The sequence below is a fragment of the Panulirus ornatus genome, chromosome 12, assembly GCF_036320965.1.
Source record: "Panulirus ornatus isolate Po-2019 chromosome 12, ASM3632096v1, whole genome shotgun sequence".
NCBI classification, from domain to species: domain Eukaryota; kingdom Metazoa; phylum Arthropoda; class Malacostraca; order Decapoda; family Palinuridae; genus Panulirus; species Panulirus ornatus.
The window spans coordinates 17589302-17610243 of record NC_092235.1 but is presented as its reverse complement, the minus strand read 5'-3'; the positions used below and the strand labels follow the sequence as shown (position 1 = coordinate 17610243).

General features: G+C 43.3%; 1 protein-coding gene across 2 annotated transcripts in view; it reads right to left on the bottom strand.

Annotated features, from left to right (window-relative positions):
- LOC139751808 (uncharacterized) overlaps window positions 1–20942 on the bottom strand; it is an 88872-nt gene that overhangs the window by 26314 nt on the left and 41616 nt on the right. The gene's annotated exons all lie outside the window — the stretch shown is intronic.

The following is a 20942-nucleotide window of genomic DNA, read 5'->3' as shown; positions in this document are numbered from 1 at the left end:
ACTAATGGGGAGGTAATAACAAGTAGTGGTGACATAAGAAGGAGGAGTGAGTATTTTGAAGGTATGTTTAATGTGTTTGATGACAGAGTGGCAGATATAGGGTGTTTTGGTTGAGGTGGTGTGCAAAGTGAGAAGGTCAGGGATCTGGAGAAGGCAAATGATAGAGTTGATAGAGATGCTCCGTGGAAGTTTTTAAGAGTATATGGTGTGAGAGTTGGGGTGAGAGAGTATCATTAAATTTTAGGGAGAATAAAAAGATGTTCTGGAAGGAGGTAAATAAAGTGCGTAAGACAAGGGAGCAAATGGGAACTTCAGTGAAGGGCGCAAATGGGGAGGTGATAACAAGTAGTGGTGATGTGAGAAGGAGATGGAGTGAGTATTTTGAAGGTTTGTTGAATGTGTTTGATGATAGAGTGGCAGATATAGGGTGTTTTGGTCGAGGTGGTGTGCAAAGTGAGAGGGTTAGGGAAAATGATTTGGTAAACAGAGAAGAGGTAGTGAAAGCTTTGCGGAAGATGAAAGCCGGCAAGGCAGCAGGTTTGGATGGTATTGCAGTGGAATTTATTAAAAAAGGGGGTGACTGTATTGTTGACTGGTTGGTAAGGTTATTTAATGTATGTATGACTCATGGTGAGGTGCCTGAGGATTGGCGGAATGCGTGCATAGTGCCATTGTACAAAGGCAAAGGGGATAAGAGTGAGTGCTCAAATTACAGAGGTATAAGTTTGTTGAGTATTCCTGGTAAATTATATGGGAGGGTATTGATTGAGAGGGTGAAGGCATGTACAGAGCATCAGATTGGGGAAGAGCAGTGTGGTTTCAGAAGTGGTAGAGGATGTGTGGATCAGGTGTTTGCTTTGAAGAATGTATGTGAAAAATACTTAGAAAACCAAATGGATTTGTATGTAGCATTTATGGATCTGGAGAAGGCATATGATAGAGTTGATAGAGATGCTCTGTGGAAGGTATTAAGAATATATGGTGTGGGAGGAAAGTTGTTACAAGCAGTGAAAAGTTTTTATCGAGGATGTAAGGCATGTGTACGTGTAGGAAGAGAGGAAAGTGATTGGTTCTCAGTGAATGTAGGTTTGCGGCAGGGGTGTGTGATGTCTCCATGGTTGTTTAATTTGTTTATGGATGGGGTTGTTAGGGAGGTAAATGCAAGAGTTTTGGAAAGAGGGGCAAGTATGAAGTCTGTTGGGGATGAGAGAGCTTGGGAAGTGAGTCAGTTGTTGTTCGCTGATGATACAGCGCTGGTGGCTGATTCATGTGAGAAACTGCAGAAGCTGGTGACTGAGTTTGGTAAAGTGTGTGGAAGAAGAAAGTTAAGAGTAAATGTGAATAAGAGCAAGGTTATTAGGTACAGTAGGGTTGAGGGTCAAGTCAATTGGGAGGTAAGTTTGAATGGAGAAAAACTGGAGGAAGTAAAGTGTTTTACATATCTGGGAGTGGATCTGGCAGCGGATGGAACCATGGAAGCGGAAGTGGATCATAGGGTGGGGGAGGGGGCGAAAATTCTGGGAGCCTTGAAGAATGTGTGGAAGTCGAGAACATTATCTCAGAAAGCAAAAATGGGTATGTTTGAAGGAATAGTGGTTCCAACAATGTTGTATGGTTGCGAGGCGTGGGCTATGGATAGAGTTGTGCGCAGGAGGATGGATGTGCTGGAAATGAGATGTTTGAGGACAATGTGTGGTGTGAGGTGGTTTGATCGAGTGAGTAACGTAAGGGTAAGAGAGATGTGTGGAAATAAAAAGAGCGTGGTTGAGAGAGCAGAAGAGGGTGTTTTGAAGTGGTTTGGGCACATGGAGAGGATGAGTGAGGAAAGATTGACCAAGAGGATATATGTGTCGGAGGTGGAGGGAACAAGGAGAAGAGGGAGACCAAATTGGAGGTGGAAAGATGGAGTGAAAAAGATTTTGTGTGATCGGGGCCTGAACATGCAGGAGGGTGAAAGGAGGGCAAGGAATAGAGTGAATTGGAGCGATGTGGTATACCGGGGTTGACGTGCTGTCAGTGGATTGAATCAAGGCATGTGAAGCGTCTGGGGTAAGCTATGGAAAGCTGTGTAGGTATGTATATTTGCGTGTGTGGACGTATGTATATACATGTGTATGGGGGGGGCTGGGCCATTTCTTTCGTCTGTTTCCTTGCGCTACCTCGCAAACGCGGGAGACAGCAACAAAGTATAATAAAAAAAATGGTGTGGGAGGCAAGTTGCTAGAAGAGGTGAAAAGTTTTTATCAAGAATGTAAGGCATGTTTACGAATAGGAAGAGAGGAAAGTGATTGGTTTCAGTGAATGTCAGTTTGCGGCAGGGGTACATGATGTCTCCATGGCTGTTTAATTTGTTTATGGATGGGGTTATTATTGAGGTGAATGCAAGAGTTTTGGAAAGAAGGGCACGTCTGTTGTGGATGAGAGGGCTTGGGAAGTGAATCAGTAGCTGTTCGCTAATGACACAGCACTGGTGACTGATTCAGGAGAAACTGCAGAAGTTGGTGACTGGTGACTGAGTTTAGTAAAGAGTATGAAAGAAGAAAGATAAGAGTAAATGTGAATAAGAGCAAGGTTATTAGGTTCAGTAGGGTTGAGGGACAAGTTCATTGGGATCTAAGTTTGGATGGAGAAAAACTGGAGGAACTGAAGTGTTACAGATATTTGGAAGTGGATTTAGCAGCAGATGGAACTATGGAAGCAGAAGCAAGTCACAGGGTGGGGAAGGGAGTGAGGGTTCTGGGAGCACTGAAGGATGTGTGGAAAGTGAGAACATTACCTCGGAGAGCAAAAATGGGCATAGGCTATGAATAGGGTTGTGCGGAGGAGGGTGGATATGATGGAAATGATATGTTTGACGACAATATGTGATGTGAAGTGGTTTAATCGAGTAAGTAATGAAAGGGTAAGAGACATGTGCGCTAATAGAAAGAGTGTGCTTGAGAGAGCAGAAGAGGGTGTATTGAAATGGTCTGGTCACATGGAGAAAATGAGTGAGGAAAGATATATGTGTCAGAGGTGGAGGGAACGAGAAGTGGGAGACCAACCTGGAGGTGGAAGGATGGAGTGAAAAAGATTTTCAGTGACTGGGGCCTGAACATACAGGAGGGTGAGAGGCGTGCAAGGAATTGAGTAAATTGGAATGATGTGGTATACCAGGGTCAACGTGCTGTCAATTGGTGTGAACCAGGGTATGTGAAGTGTCATGGAAAGTTTTGTGGAGATTGGAAGTGGTATATATATATTCTTTTCTTTTCTTTCATACTATTTGCCATTTCCCACCTTAGCAAGGTAGTGTTAAGAAAACAGGACTGAGCCTTTGAGGGTATATCCTCACTTGGCCCCCTTCTCTGTTCTTTCTTTTGGAAAATTTAAGACGAAAGGGGAGGATTTCCAGTCCCTCAATCCCTTCCCTTTTAGTCGCCTTCTACGACACACAGGGAATATGTGGAAAGTAATCTTTCTCCCCTATCCCTAGGGAAAATGTATATATATATATATATATATATATATATATATATATATATATATATATATATATATATATATATATATATATATATATATTTTATTTTATTATTTTATTATACTTTCTCGCTGTCTCCCGCGTTTGCGAGGTAGCGCAAGGAAACAGACGAAAGAAATGGCCTAACCCCCCCCCATACACATGTATATACATACGTCCACACACGCAAATATACATACCTACACAGCTTTCCATGGTTTACCCCAGACGCTTCACATGCCTTGATTCAATCCACTGACAGCACGTCAACCCCGGTATACCACATCGCTCCAATTCACTCTATTCCTTGCCCTCCTTTCACACTCCTGCATATTCAGGCCCCGATCACACAAAATCTTTTTCACTCCATCTTTCCACCTCCAATTTGGTCTCCCTCTTCTCCTCGTTCCCTCCACCTCCGACACATATATCCTCTTGGTCAATCTTTCCTCACTCATTCTCTCCATGTGCCCAAACCACTTCAAAACACCCTCTTCTGCTCTCTCAACCACGCTCTTTTTATTTCCACACATCTCTCTTACCCTTACGTTACTCACTTGATCAAACCACCTCACACCACACATTGTCCTCAAACATCTCATTTCCAGCACATCCATCCTCCTGCGCACAACTCTATCCATAGCCCATGCCTCGCAACCATACAACATTGTTGGAACCACTATTCCTTCAAACATACCCATTTTTGCTTTTCGAGATAATGTTCTCGACTTCCACACATTCTTCAAGGCCCCCAGAATTTTTGCCCGCTCCCCCACCCTATGATCCACTTCCGCTTCCATGGTTCCATCCGCTGCCAGATCCACTCCCAGATATCTAAAACACTTCACTTCCTCCAGTTTTTCTCCATTCAAACTCACCTCCCAATTGACTTGACCCTCAACCCTACTGTACCTAATAACCTTGCTCTTATTCACATTTACTCTTAACTTTCTTCTTCCACACACTTTACCAAACTCAGTCACCAGCTTCTGCAGTTTCTCACATGAATCAGCCACCAGCGCTGTATCATCAGTGAACAACAACTGACTCACTTCCCAAGCTCTCTCATCCCCAACAGACTTCATACTTGCCCCTCTTTCCAAAACTCTTGCATTTACCTCCCTAACAACCCCATCCATAAACAAATTAAACAACCATGGAGACATCACACACCCCTGCCGCAAACCTACATTCACTGAGAACCAATCACTTTCCTCTCTTCCTACACGTACACATGCCTTACATCCTCGATAAAAACTTTTCACTGCTTGTAACAACTTTCCTCCCACACCATATATTCTTAATACCTTCCACAGAGCATCTCTATCAACTCTATCATATGCCTTCTCCAGATCCATAAATGCTACATACAAATCCATTTGCTTTTCTAAGTATTTCTCACATACATTCTTCAAAGCAAACACCTGATCCACACATCCTCTACCACTTCTGAAACCACACTGCTCTTCCCCAATCTGATGCTCTGTACATGCCTTCACCCTCTCAATCAATACCCTCCCATATAATTTACCAGGAATACTCAACAAACTTATACCTCTGTAATTTGAGCACTCACTCTTATCCCCTTTGCCTTTGTACAATATATTTTTATATTTATTTATATTTATTTTTATTTATTATACTTTGTCGCTGTCTCCCGCGTTTGCGAGGTAGCGCAAGGAAACAGACGAAAGAAATGGCCCAACCCCCCCCATACACATGTATATACATACGTCCACACCCGCAAATATACATACCTACACAGCTTTCCATGGTTTACCCCAGACGCTTCACATGCCTTGATTCAATCCACTGACAGCACGTCAACCCCGGTATACCACATCGCTCCAATTCACTCTATTCCATGCCCTCCTTTCACCCTCCTGCATGTTCAGGCCCCGATCACACAAAATCTTTTTCACTCCATCTTTCCACCTCCAATTTGGTCTCCATCTTCTCCTCGTTCCCTCCACCTCCGACACATATATCCTCTTGGTCAATCTTTCCTCACTCATTCTCTCCATGTGCCCAAACCACTTCAAAACACCCTCTTCTGCTCTCTCAACCACGCTCTTTTTATTTCCACACATCTCTCTTACCCTTACGTTACTCACTCGATCAAACCACCTCACACCACACATTGTCCTCAAACATCTCATTTCCAGCACATCCATCCTCCTGCGCACAACTCTATCCATAGCCCACGCCTCGCAACCATACAACATTGTTGGAACCACTATTCCTTCAAACATACCCATTTTTGCTTTCCGAGATAATGTTCTCGACTTCCACACATTCTTCAAGGCCCCCAGAATTTTCGCCCCCTCCCCCACCCTATGATCCACTTCCGCTTCCATGGTTCCATCCGCTGCCAGATCCACTCCCAGATATCTAAAACACTTCACTTCCTCCAGTTTTTCTCCATTCAAACTCACCTCCCAATTGACTTGACCTTCAACCCTACTGTACCTAATAACCTTGCTCTTATTCACATTTACTCTTAACTTTCTTCTTCCACACACTTTACCAAACTCAGTCACCAGCTTCTGCAGTTTCTCACATGAATCAGCCACCAGCGCTGTATCATCAGCGAACAACAACTGACTCACTTCCCAAGCTCTCTCATCCCCAACAGACTTCATACTTGCCCCTCTTTCCAAAACTCTTGCATTCACCTCCCTAACAACCCCATCCATAAACAAATTAAACAACCATGGAGACATCACACACCCCTGCCGCAAACCTACATTCACTGAGAACCAATCACTTTCCTCTCTTCCTACACGTACACATGCCTTACATCCTCGATAAAAACTTTTCACTGCTTCTAACAACTTTCCTCCCACACCATATATTCTTAATACCTTCCACAGAGCATCTCTATCAACTCTATCATACAATATATATATATATATATATATATATATATTTTTTTTTTTTTTTTTTTTTTTTTTTTTTTTTTTTTTTTATACTTTGTCGCTGTCTCCCGCGTTTGCGAGGTAGCGCAAGGAAACAGACGAAAGAAATGGCCCAACCCCCCCCCCATACACATGTACATACACACGTCCACACACGCAAATATACATACCTACACAGCTTTCCATGGTTTACCCCAGACGCTTCACATGCCTTGCTTCAATCCACTGACAGCACGTCAACCCCTGTATACCACATGACTCCAATTCACTCTATTTCTTGCCCTCCTTTCACCCTCCTGCATGTTCAGGCCCCGATCACACAAAATCTTTTTCACTCCATCTTTCCACCTCCAATTTGGTCTCCCTCTTCTCCTCGTTCCCTCCACCTCCGACACATATATCCTCTTGGTCAATCTCTCCTCACTCATTCTCTCCATGTGCCCAAACCATTTCAAAACACCCTCTTCTGCTCTCTCAACCACGCTCTTTTTATTTCCACACCTCTCTCTTACCCTTACGTTACTTACTCGATCAAACCACCTCACACCACACATTGTCCTCAAACATCTCATTTCCAGCACATCCATCCTCCTGCGCACATCTCTATCCATAGCCCACGCCTCGCAACCATACAACATTGTTGGAACCACTATTCCCTCAAACATACCCATTTTTGCTTTCCGAGATAATGTTCTCGACTTCCACACATTTTTCAAGGCTCCCAAAATTTTCGCCCCCTCCCCCACCCTATGATCCACTTCCGCTTCCATGGTTCCATCCGCTGACAGATCCACTCCCAGATATCTAAAACACTTCACTTCCTCCAGTTTTTCTCCATTCAAACTCACCTCCCAATTGACTTGACCCTCACCCCTACTGTACCTAATAACCTTGCTCTTATTCACATTTACTCTTAACTTTCTTCTTTCACACACTTTACCAAACTCAGTCACCAGCTTCTGCAGTTTCTCACATGAATCAGCCACCAGCACTGTATCATCAGCGAACAACAACTGACTCACTTCCCAAGCTCTCTCATCCCCAGCAGACTTCATACTTGCCCCTCTTTCCAAAACTCTTACATTCACCTCCCTAACAACCCCATCCATAAACAAATTAAACAACCATGGAGACATCACATATATATATATATATATATATATATATATATATCCCACTCAGTTGCATTTTTTCCCTGCAAATATCGTCCAAATGCCTCTCTCTTCTCTTTCACTAATAATCTTACTTCTTCATTTTTGCAGGGAAAAAATGCAATTGAGTGGGAGATTTATAAAAGAAAGAGACATGAGGTCAAGAGAAAGGTGCAAAAGGTGAAAAAGAGGGCAAATGAGAGTTGGGGTGAGAGAGTATCATTAAATTTTAGGGAGAATAAAAAGATGTTCTGGAAGGAGGCAAATAAAGTGCGTAAGACAAAGGAGCAAATGAAGTGAAGGGCGCAAATGGGGAGGTGATAACAAGTAGTGGTGATGTGAGAAGGAGATGGAGTGAGTATTTTGAAGGTTTGTTGAATGTGTTTGATGATAGAATAGCAGATATAGGGTGTTTTGGTCGAGGTGGTGTGCAAAGTGAGAGGGTTAGGGAAAATGATTTGGTAAACAGAGAAGAGGTAGTAAAAGCTTTGCGAAAGATGAAAGCCGGCAAGGCAGCAGGTTTGGATGGTATTGCAGTGGAATTCATTAAAAAAGGGGGTGACTGTATTATTGACTGGTTTGTAGGGTTATTTAATGTATGTATGACTCATGGTGAGGTGCCTGAGGATTGGCGGAATGCGTGCATAGTGCCATTATACAAAGGCAAAGGGGATAAGAGTGAGTGCTCAAATTACAGAGGTATAAGTTTGTTGAGTATTCCTGGTAAATTATATGGGAGGGTATTGATTGAGAGGGTGAAGGCATGTACAGAGCATCAGATTGGGGAAGAGCAGTGTGGTTTCAGAAGTGGTAGAGGATGTGTGGATCAGGTGTTTGCTTTGAAGAATGTATGTGAGAAATACTTAGAAAAGCAAATGGATTTGTATGTAGTATTTATGGATCTGGAGAAGGCATATGATAGAGTTGATAGAGATGCTCTGTGGAAGGTATTAAGAATATATGGTGTGGGAGGCAAGTTGTTAGAAGCAGTGAAAAGTTTTTATCGAGGATGTAAGGCATGTGTACGTGTAGGAAGAGAGGAAAGTGATTGGTTCTCAGTGAATGTAGGTTTGTGGCAGGGGTGTGTGATGTCTCCATGGTTGTTTAATTTGTTTATGGATGGGGTTGTTAGGGAGGTGAATGCAAGAGTTTTGGAAAGAGGGGCAAGTATGAAGTCTGTTGGGGATGAGAGAGCTTGGGAAATGAGTCAGTTGTTGTTCGCTGATGATACAGCGCTGGTGGCTGATTCATGTGAGAAACTGCAGAAGCTGGTGACTGAGTTTGGTAAAGTGTGTGAAAGAAGAAAGTTAAGAGTAAATGTGAATAAGAGCAAGGTTATTAGGTACAGTAGTGTTGAGGGTCAAGTCAATTGGGAGGTAAGTTTGAATGGAGAAAAACTGGAGGAAGTGAAGTGTTTTAGATATCTGGGAGTGGATCTGGCAGCGGATGGAACCATGGAAGCGGAAGTGGATCATAGGGTGGGGGAGGGGGCGAAAATTCTGGGGGCCTTGAAGAATGTGTGGAAGTCGAGAACATTATCTCGGAAAGCAAAAATGGGTATGTTTGAAGGAATAGTGGTTCCAACAATGTTGTATGGTTGCGAGGCGTGGGCTATGGATAGAGTTGTGCGCAGGAGGATGGATGTGCTGGAAATGAGATGTTTGAGGACAATGTGTGGTGTGAGGTGGTTGGATCGAGTGAGTAACGTAAGGGTAAGAGAGATGTGTGGAAATAAAAAGAGCATGGTTGAGAGAGCAGAAGAGGGTGTTTTGAAGTGGTTTGGGCACATGGAGAGAATGAGTGAGGAAAGATTGACCAAGAGGATATATGTGTCGGAGGTGGAGGGAACGAGGAGAAGAGGGAGACCAAATTGGAGGTGGAAAGATGGAGTGAAAAAGATTTTGTGTGATCGGGCCTGAACATGCAGGAGGGTGAAAGGAGGGCAAGGAATAGAGTGAATTGGAGCGATGTGGTATACCGGGGTTGACGTGCTGTCAGTGGATTGAATCAAGGCATGTGAAGCGTCTGGGGTAAACCATGGAAAGCTGTGTAGGTGTGTATATTTGCGTGTGTGGACGTATGTATTGTGGTTCCAACAATATTGTATGGTTGCGAGGCATGGGCTATGGATAGAGTTGTGCGCAGGAGGATGGATGTGCTGGAAATGAGATGTTTGAGGACAATGTGTGGTGTGAGTTGGTTTGATCGAGTAAGTAACGTAAGGGTAAGAGAGATGTGTGGAAATAAAAAAAGCGTGGTTGAAAGAGCAGAGGAGGGTGTTTTGAAATGGTTTGGGCACATGGAGAGAATGAGTGAGGAAAGATTGACCAAGAGGATATATGTGTTGGAGGTGGAGGGAACGAGGAGAAGAGGGAGACCAAATTGGAGGTGGAAAGATGGAGTGAAAAAGATTTTGTGTGATCGGGGCCTGAACATGCAGGAGGGTGAAAGGAGGGCAAGGAATAGAGTGAATTGGAGCGATGTGGTATACCGGGGTTGACGTGCTGTCAGTGGATTGAATCAAGGCATGTGAAGCGTCTGGGGTAAACCATGGAAAGCTGTGTAGGTGTGTATATTTGCGTGTGTGGACGTATGTATATACATGTTTATGGGGGGGGTGGGCCATTTCTTTCGTCTGTTTCCTTGCGCTACCTCGCAAACGCGGGAGACAGCGACAAAGTATAAAAAAAAATATATATATATATATATATATATATATATATATATATATATATATGTGTGCGTGTGTGCGTGTATATATATATATTTTTTTTTTCTTTGTCGCTGTCTCCCGCGTTTGCGAGGTAGCGCAAGGAAACAGACGAAAGAAATGGCCCAACCCACCCCCATACACATGCCTTGATTCAATCCACTGACAGCACGTCAACCCCGGTATACCACATCGCTCCAATTCACTCTATTCTTTGCCCTCCTTTCACCCTCCTGCATGTTCAGGCCCGATCACACAAAATCTTTTCACTCCATCTGTCCACCTCCAATTTGGTCTCCCTCTTCTCCTCGTTCCCTCCACCTCCGACACATATATCCTCTTGGTCAATCTTTCCTCACTCATTCTCTCCATGTGACCAAACCATTTCAAAACACCCTCCTCTGCTCTTTCAACCACGCTCTTTTTATTTCCACACATCTCTCTTACCCTTACGTTACTTACTCGATCAAACCAACTCACACCACACATTGTCCTCAAACATCTCATTTCCAGCACATCCATCCTCCTGCGCACAACTCTATCCATAGCCCACCCTCTTCTGCTCTCTCAACCACTTTCTTTTTATTTGCACACATCTCTCTTACCCTTACGTTACTTACTCGATCAAACCACCTCACACCACACATTGTCCTCAAACATCTCATTTCCAGCACATCCACCCTCCTGCGCACAACTCTATCCATACCCCACGCCTCGCAACCATACAACATTGTTGGAACCACTATTCCTTCAAACATACCCATTTTTGCTTTCCGAGATAATGTTCTCGACTTCCACACATTCTTCAAGGCTCCCAGGATTTTTGCCCCCTCCCCCACCCTATGATTCACTTCCGCTTCCATGGTTCCATCCGCTGCCAGATCCACTCCCAGATATCTAAAACACTTTACTTCCTCCAGTTTTTCTCCATTCAAACTTACCTCCCAACTGACTTGACCCTCAACCCTACTGTACCTAATAACCTTGCTCTTATTCACATTTACTCTAAACTTTCTTCTCTCACACACTTTACCAAACTCAGTCACCAGCTTCTGCAGTTTCTCACATGAATCAGCTACCAGCGCTGTATCATCAGCGAATACCTGGTTTAAAAAGAGAGATATACATAAGTATACATATATAAGTAGGAGAGATGGCCAGAGATTGTTATTGGATTACGTGCTAATTGATAGGTGTGCGAAAGAGAGACTTTTGGATGTTAATGTGCTGAGAGGTGTAACTGGAGGGATGTCTGATCATCATCTTCTGGAAGCGAAAGTGAAGATTTGTAGAAGTGAAGATTTGTAGAGGTTCTCAGAAAAGAAGAGAGAATGTTGGGGGTGAAGAGAGTGGTGAGAGTAAGTGAGCTTGGGAAGGAGACTTGTGTGAGGAAATACCAGGAGAGACAGAGTACAGAATGGAAAAAGGTGAGAACAAAGGATGTAAGGGGAGTGGGGGAGGAATGGGATGTATTTAGGGAAGCAGTGATGGCTTGCGCAAAAGATGCTTGTGGCATGAGAAGCATGGGAGGTGGGCAGATTAAAAAGGGTAGTGAGTGGTGGGATGAAGAAGTAAGATTATTAGTGAAAGAGAAGAGAGGCTTTTGGACGATTTTTGCAGGGAAATAATGCAAATGTCTGGGAGATATATAAAAGAATGAGGCAGGAGATCAAGAGAAAGGTGCAAGAGGTGAAAAAGAGGGCAAATGAGAGTTGGGGTGAGAGAGTATCATTAGATTTTAGGGAGAAAAAAAAGATGGTCTGGAAGGAGGTAAATAAACTGCGCAAGACAAGGGAACAAATGGGAACATCAGTGAAGGGGGCTAATGGGGAGGTGATACCAAGTAGTGGTGATGTGAGAAGGAGATGGAGTGAGTATTTTGAAGGTTTGTTGAATGTGTTTGATGATAGAGTGGCAGATATAGGGTGTTTTGGTCGAAGTGGTGTGCAGAGTGAGCGTTAGGGAGAATGATTTCATAAACAGAGAAGAAGTAGTAAAAGCTTTGCAGAAGATGAAAGCTGGCAAAGCAGCGGGTTTGGATGGTATTGCAGTGGAATTTATTAAAAAAGAGGGTGACTGTATGGTTGACTGGTTGGTAAGACTATATAATGTATGTATGACTCATGGTGAGGTGCCTGAGGATTGGCGGAATGCTTGCATAATGCCATTGTACAAAGGCAAAGGGGATAAAAAAGAGGGCTCAAATTACAGAGGTATAAGTTTGTTGAGTATTCCTGGGAAATTATATGGGAGGGTATTGATCGAGAGGGTGAAAGCATATACAAAGCATCAGATTGGGGAAGAGCAGTGTGGTTTCAGAAGTGGTAGAGGATGTAAGGATCAGGTGTTAGCTTTGAAGAATGTATGTGAGAAATACTTAGAAAAGCAAATGGATTTGTATGTAGCATTTATGGATCTGGAGAAGGCATATATGATACGAGTTGATAAAGATGCTCTGTGGAAGGTATTAAGAATATACGGTGTGGGAGGCAAGTTAACATGTTAGAAGCAGAGAAAAGTTTTTTCGAGGATGTAAGGCATGTGTACCTGTAGGAAGAGAGGAAACTGATTGGTTCTCAATGAATGTTGATTTGCTGCAGGGGTGTGTGATGTCTCCATGGTTGTTTAATTTGTTTATGGATGGGGTTGTTAGGGAGGTGAATGCAAGACTCTTGGAAAGAGGGGCAAGTATGCAGTCTGTTGTAGATGAGAGAGCTTAGGAAGCGAGTCAGTTGTTGTTCGCTGATGATACAGCGCTGGTGGCTGATTTGGGTGAGAAACTGCAGAAGCTGGTGACTGAGTTTGGTAAAGTGTGTGAAAGAAGAAAGCTGAGAGTAAATGTGAATAAAAGCAAGGTTATTAGGTACAGTAGGGTTGAGGGACAAGTCAACTGGGAGGTAAGTCTGAATGGAGAAAAACTGGAGGAAGTGAAGTGTTTTAGATATCTGGGAGTGGATATAGCAGCGGATGAAACCATGGAAGCGAATGTGAGTCATAAGTTGGGGGAGGGGGCGAAAGTTCTGCGAGTGTTGAAGAATGTGTGGAAGTCAAGAACGTTATCTTGGAAAGCAAAAATGGGTATGTTTGAAGGAATAGTGGTTCCAAGAATGATATAGGGTTGCAAGGTGTGGCCTATAGATAGAGTTGTGCGCAGGAGGGTGGATGTGCTGGAAATGAGATGTTTGAAGACAATATGTGGTGTGAGGGGGTTTGATCGAGTAAGTGATGAAAGGTTAAAAGAGATGTGTGGTAATAAAAAATGTGTGGTTGAGAGAGCAGAAGAGGGCATTTGAAATGGTTTGGTCACATGGAGAGAATGAGTGAGGAAAGATTGACCAAGAGGATATATGTGTCGGAGGTGGAGGGAATGAGGAGAAGCGGGAGACCAAATTGGAGTTGGAAAGATGGAGTGAAAAAGATTTTGAGTGATCGGGGCCTGAACATGCAGGAAGGTGAAAGGCGTGCAAGGAATAGAGTGAATTGGAACAATGTGGTATACCGGGGTCGATGTGCTGTCATCTTCTGTGTATATATGTATATGTATATATATGTATACATATGTATATGTGCGTGTGTGGACGTGTATGTATATACATGTGTATTTGGGTGGGTTGGGCCACTCTTTCGTCTGTTTATTTATTTTGCTTTGTCGCTGTCTCCCACGTTAGCGAGGCAGCGCAAGGAAACAGAAAAAATAATGTCCCAACCCACCCACATACAATGCATATATATACACGTCCACATACACAAATAAACGTACCTATACATCTCAATGTATACATATATATACACACACAGACATATACATATATACTCATGTACATAGTTCATCCTGTCTGCCTCTATTCATTCCCATCGCCACCCTGCCACACATGAAATATCAACCCCCTCCCCCTGCATGTGCGCGAGGTAGCGCTACGAAAAGACAACAAAGGCCACATTCATTCACACTCAGTCTCTAGCTGTCATTTCGTTCACACTCAGTCTCTAGCTGTCATGTATAATGCACTGAAAACCACAGCTCCCTTTCTACTTCCAGGCCCCACTGAACTTTCCATGGTTTACCCCAGATGCTTCACACGCCCCGGTTCAATCCATTGACAGCACGCCAATATATATTTATTTTTTTATTATTATTAATTTGTTTTGTCGCTGTCTCCCACATTAGCGAGGTAGCGCAAGGAAACAGACGAAAGAATGGCCCAACCCACCCACATACACATATATATACATACACGTCCACACACGCAAATATACATACCTATATTTCTCAATGTACACATATATATATAAAACACAGACATATACATATATACAAATGTACATAATTCATACTGTCTGCCTTTATTTATTCCCATCGCCACCTCGCCACACATGGAATAACAACCCCCTCCCCCCTTCATGTGTGCAAGGTAGCGCTAGGAAAAGACAACAAAGGCCCCATTCGTCCACACTCAGTCTCTAGCTGTCATGCAATAATGCACTGAAACCACAGCTCCCTTTCCACATCAAGGCCCCACAGAACTTTCCATGGTTTACCCCAGATGCTTTCACATGCCCTGGTTCAATCCATTGACAGCACGTCAACCCCGGTATACCACATCGTTCCAATTCACTCTATTCCTTGCACGCCTTTCACCCTCCTGCATGTTCAAGCCTCTATCACTCAAAAATTTTTTCACTCCATCTTTCCATCTCCAATTTGGTCTCCCACTTCTCGTTCCCTCCACCTCTGACACATGTATCCTCTTTGTCAATCTTTCCTCACCCATTCTCTCCATGTGACCAAACCGTTTCAAAACACCCTCTTCTGCTCTCTCAACCACACTCTTTTGTTACCAGACATCTCTCTTACCCTTTCATTACTTATTCAATCAAAGCACCTCACACCACATACTGTCTTCAAACATCTCATTTCCACCACACCCACCCTCTGCCCAACTCTATCTATAGCCCATACCTCGCAACCTTATAACATTGTTGGAACCACTATTCCTTCAAACATACCCATTTTTGCTTTCCAAGAGAACACTCTCGACTTCCATACATTTTTCAACGCTCCCAGAACTTTTGCCCCCTCCCCCACCCTATGATTCACTTCCGCTTCCATGGTTCCATCCGCTGCCAGATCCACTCCCAGATATCTAAAACACTTCACTTCCTCCAGTTTTTCTCCATTCAAACTTACCTCCCAATTGACTTGTCCCTTAACCCTACTGTACCTAATAACCTTGCACTTATTCACATTTACTCTCAGCTTTCTTCTTTCACACACTTTACCAAACTCAGTCACCAGCTTCTGCAGTTTCTCACATGAATCAGCCACCAGCGCTGTATCATCAGCGAACAACAACTGACTCACTTCCCAAGCTCTCTCATCCCCAACAGACTTCATTTTTGCCCCTCTTTCCAAGACTCTTGCATTCACCTCCCTAACAACCCCATCCATAAACAAATTAAACAACAATGGAGACATCACACACCCCTGCCGCAAACCTACATTCACTGAGAACCAATCACCTTCCTCTCTTCCTACACGTACACATGCCTTACATCCTCGATAAAAACTTTTCACTGTTTCTAACAAGTTGCTTCCCACACCATATATTCTTAATACCTTCCACAGAGCATCTCTATCAACTCTATCGTACGCCTTCTCCACATAAATGCTACATACAAATCCATTAGCTTTTTTAAGTATTTCTCACATACATTCTTCAAAGCAAACACCTGATCCACACATCCTCTACCACTTCTGAAACCACACTGCTCTTCCCCAATCTGATGCTCTGTACATGCCTTCACCCTCTCAATCAATACCCTCCCATATAATTTACCAGGAATACTCAACAAATTTATACCTCTGTAATTTGGGCACTCACTCTTATCCCCTTTGCCTTTGTACAATGGCACTATGCAAGCATTCCGCCAATCCTCAGGCACCTCACCATGAGTCATACATACATAAAAACATCCTTACCAACCAGTCAACAATACAGTCACCCCCTTTTCTAATAAATTCCACTGCAATACCATCCAAACCTGCTGCCTTGCCGACTTTCATCCTCCACAAAGCTTTTACTATCTCTTCTCTGTTTACCAAATCATTCTCCCTAACCCTCTCACTTTGCACACCACCTCGACCAAAACACCCTATATCTGCCACTCTATCATCAGACACATTAAACAAACCTTCAAAATACACACTCATACCTCCTTCTCACATCACCACTACTTGTTATCACCTCCCATTAGACCCCTTCACTGAAGTTCCCATTTGTTCCCTTGTCTTATGCACATAATTTACCTCCTTCCAAAACATCTTTTAATTCTCCCTAAAATTTAATGATACTCTCTCACTCCAACTCTCATTTGCCCTCTTTTTCACCTCTTGCACCTTTCTCTTGACCTCCTGCCTCTTTCTCTTATACATCTCCCACTCATTTGCATTTTTTCCCTGCAAAAATCGTCCAAATACCTCTCTCCTCTCTTTCACTAATAATCTTACTTCTTCATCCCACCGCTCACTACCATTTCTAATCTGCCCACCTCCCACGCTTCTCATGCCACAAGCATCTTTCCGCAAGCCATCACTGCTTCCCTAAATACATCCCATTCCTCCTCCACTCCCCTTATGTCCTTTGTTCTCACCTTCTTCCATTCTGTACTCAGTCTCTCCTGGTACTTCCTCACACAAGTCTCCTTCCCAAGCTCACTTACTCTCACCACTCTCTTCACCCCAACATTCTCTCTTCTTTTCTGAAAACATCTACAAATCTTTACCTTCGCCTCCACAAGACAATGATCAGACATCCCTCCAGTCGCACCTCTCAGCACATTAACATCCAAAAGTCTCTCTTTCGCATGCCTATCAATTAACACATAATCCAATAACACTCTCTGGCCATCTCTCCTCCTTATGTATACTTCATATATATATCTTTTTTTAAACCAGGTATTCCCATTCACCAGTCCTTTTTGAGCACAAATCTAGAAGCTCTTCACCATTTCCATTTACAACACTGAACACCCCATGTGCACCAATTATTCCCTCAACTGCCACATTACTCACCTTTGCATTCAAATCACCCATCACTATAACCCAGTCTCATGCATCAAAACTACTAACACACTCACTCAGCTGCTCCCAAAACACTTGCCTCTCATGATCTTTCTTCTTATGCCCAGGTGCATATGCACCAATAATCACCCATCTCTCTCCATCAACTTTCAGTTTTACCAATATCAATTTAGAGTTTACTTTCTTACACTCTATCACATACTCCCACAACTCCTGTTTCAGGAGTGGTGCTACTCCTTCCCTTGCTCTTGTCCTCTCACCAACCCCTGACTTTACTCCCAAGACATTCCCAAACCACTCTTCCCCTTTACCCTTGAGCTTCGTTTCACTCAGAGCCAGAACATCCAGGTTCCTTTCCTCAAAATACAACCTATCTCTCCTTTTTCCTCATCTTGGTTACATCCACACACATTTAGACACCCCAGTCTGAGCCTTTGAGGAGGATGAGCACTCCCCGCATGACTCCTTCTTCTGTTTCCCCTTTTAGAAAGTTAGAATATATATATACTTAACCACTGTTTCCCGCATCAGTGAGGAAGCGCAAGGAAACATGAGAAATGGCCCAACAACTCACATACACATATATATACACAAATGCCCATACACACATATACATATCAACATAGACATACATATACATATGCAGACACATACATACATACACATGTATATATTCAAGCTTGTTGCCTTCATCCATTCCCGTCGCTACCCCCCAAATACAGCGGGGTAACACCAGGAAAAAAAAAGGCCACATTCACTCACACTGAATCTCTAGCTGTCATGTGTAATACCCCAGATTCACATATATTCAATACTTAATATTCAATTATCTATGCTTCTTTATACTTGATCGCAGTTTCCCGCATCAGAGTTAGTGCCAGGAAACAGATGATGAATAGCCCAGCCACTCATATACTCGCATATAAACATAAATGCCCATACACTAACATATACATACATAAACATCAAAAGATGGTGTGTTAAAATGATTGGACATATGGAGAGAATGTGTGAGGAAAGATTGACAAAGAGGGAACAAGAGAAGCAAGAGACCAAATTAGAGGTGGAAGGATGGAAAGAGATTTTGAGCAATTAGGGCCTGAACATATAGGAGGGTAAGAGGCTTGCAAAAATCAAGAGTGAATTGAAACAATGTGGTATACTAGGGTCCACGTGCTGTCAATGGACTAAACCAGAGCATGTGAAGCGTCTGGGGTAAACCATGGAAAGGTCTGTGGGCACTGAATGTGGATACGGAGCTGTGGTTTCGGTGTATTACCCATGACAGGTAGAGATTGAGTGCGAATGAATGAGGCCTTTTTGGTCTGTTTTCCTGGCACTACCTCCCTGAAGTGGGGGGGTAGCGATACTGTTTCCTGTGGGGCAGAGTAGTGCCAGGCATGGATGAAGGCAAGCAAAATATGAATATGTACATGTGTATACATGTACAAGACTGTGTATGTGTTTGTATATGTTGATATGTTTATGTATGTATATGTCGTGTATGGGCGTTTACGTATACATATATGTGTATGTGAATGGATGGGCCATTCTTCATCTGTTTCCTGGCACTACCTCGCTGACGCAGAAAACGGCAATTGGGTAAAAAAAGTGTATGTGAGTATATGTATGGGAACTTCGGTGAAGGGCGCAAGTGGGGAGGTGATAACAAGTAGTGGTGATGTGAGAAGGAGATGGAGTGAGTATTTTGAAGGTTTGTTGAATGTGTTTGATGATAGAGTGGCAGATATAGGGTGTTTTGGTCGAGGTGGTGTGCAAAGTGAGAGGGTTAGGGAAAATGATTTGGTAAACAGAGAAGAGGTAGTGAAAGCTTTGCGGAAGATGAAAGCCGGCAAGGCAGCAGGTTTGGATGGTATTGCAGTGGAATTTATTAGAAAAGGGGGTGACTGTATTGTTGACTGGTTGGTAAGGTTATTTAATGTATGTATGACTCATGGTGAGGTGCCTGAGGATTGGCGGAATGCGTGCATAGTGCCATTGTACAAAGGCAAAGGGGATAAGAGTGAGTGCTTAAATTACAGAGGTATAAGTTTGTTGAGTATTCCTGGTAAATTATATGGGAGGGTATTGATTGAGAGGGTGAAGGCATGTACAGAGCATCAGATTGGGGAAGAGCAGTGTGGTTTCAGAAGTGGTAGAGGATGTGTGGATCAGGTGTTTGCTTTGAAGAATGTATGTGAAAAATACTTAGAAAAGCAAATGGATTTGTATGTAGCATTTATGGATCTGGAGAAGGCATATGATAGAGTTGATAGAGATGCTCTGTGGAAGGTATTAAGAATATATGGTGTGGGAGGAAAGTTGTTAGAAGCAGTGAAAAGTTTTTATCGAGGATGTAAGGCATGTGTACGTGTAGGAAGAGAGGAAAGTGATTGGTTCTCAGTGAATGTAGGTTTGCGGCAGGGGTGTGTGATATCTCCATGGTTGTTTAATTTGTTTATGGATGGGGTTGTTAGGGAGGTAAATGCAAGAGTTTTGGAAAGAGGGGCAAGTATGAAGTCTGTTGGGGATGAGAGAGCTTGGGAAGTGAGTCAGTTGTTGTTCGCTGATGATACAGCGCTGGTGGCTGATTCATGTGAGAAACTGCAGAAGCTGGTGACTGAGTTTGGAAAAGTGTGTGGAAGAAGAAAGTTAACAGAAAATGTGAATAAGAGCAAGATTATTAGGTACAGTAGGGTAGAGGGTCAAGTCAATTGGGAGGTGAGTTTGAATGGAGAAAAACTGGAGGAAGTGAAGTGTTTTAGATATCTGGGAGTGGATCTGGCAGCGGATGGAACCATGGAAGTGGAAGTGGATCATAGGGTGGGGGAGGGGGCGAAAATCCTGGGGGCCTTGAAGAATGTGTGGAAGTCGAGAACATTATCTCGGAAAGCAAAAATGGGTATGTTTGAAGGAATAGTGGTTCCAACAATGTTGTATGGTTGCGAGGCGTGGGCTATGGATAGAGTTCTGCGCAGGAGGATGGATGTGCTGGAAATGAGATGTTTGAGGACAATGTGTGGTGTGAGGTGGTTTGATCGAGTGAGTAACGTAAGGGTAAGAGAGATGTGTGGAAATAGAAAGAGCGTGGTTGAGAGAGCAGAAGAGGGTGTTTTGAAGTGGTTTGGGCACATGGAGAGGATGAGTGAGGAAAGATTGACCAAGAGGATATATGTGTCGGAGGTGGAGGGAACAAGGAGAAGAGGGAGACCAAATTGGAGGTGGAAAGATGGAGTGAAAAAGATTTTGTGTGATCGGGGCCTGAACATGCAGGAGGGTGAAAGGAGGGCAAGGAATAGAGTGAATTGGAGCGATGTGGTATACCGGGGTTGACGTGCTGTCAGTGGATTGAAGCAGGGCATGTGAAGCGTCTGGGGTAAGCCATGGAAAGCTGTGTAGGTATGTATATTTGCGTGTGTGGACGTATGTATATACATGTGTATGGGGGGGGGTTGGGCCATTTCTTTCATCTGTTTCCTTGCGCTACCTCGCAAACGCGGGAGACAGCGACAAAGTATAATGAAAAAAAAAAAAAAAAAAAAAAATGTGTATTCGAGTGGATGTGTCTCTCTTCATCTGT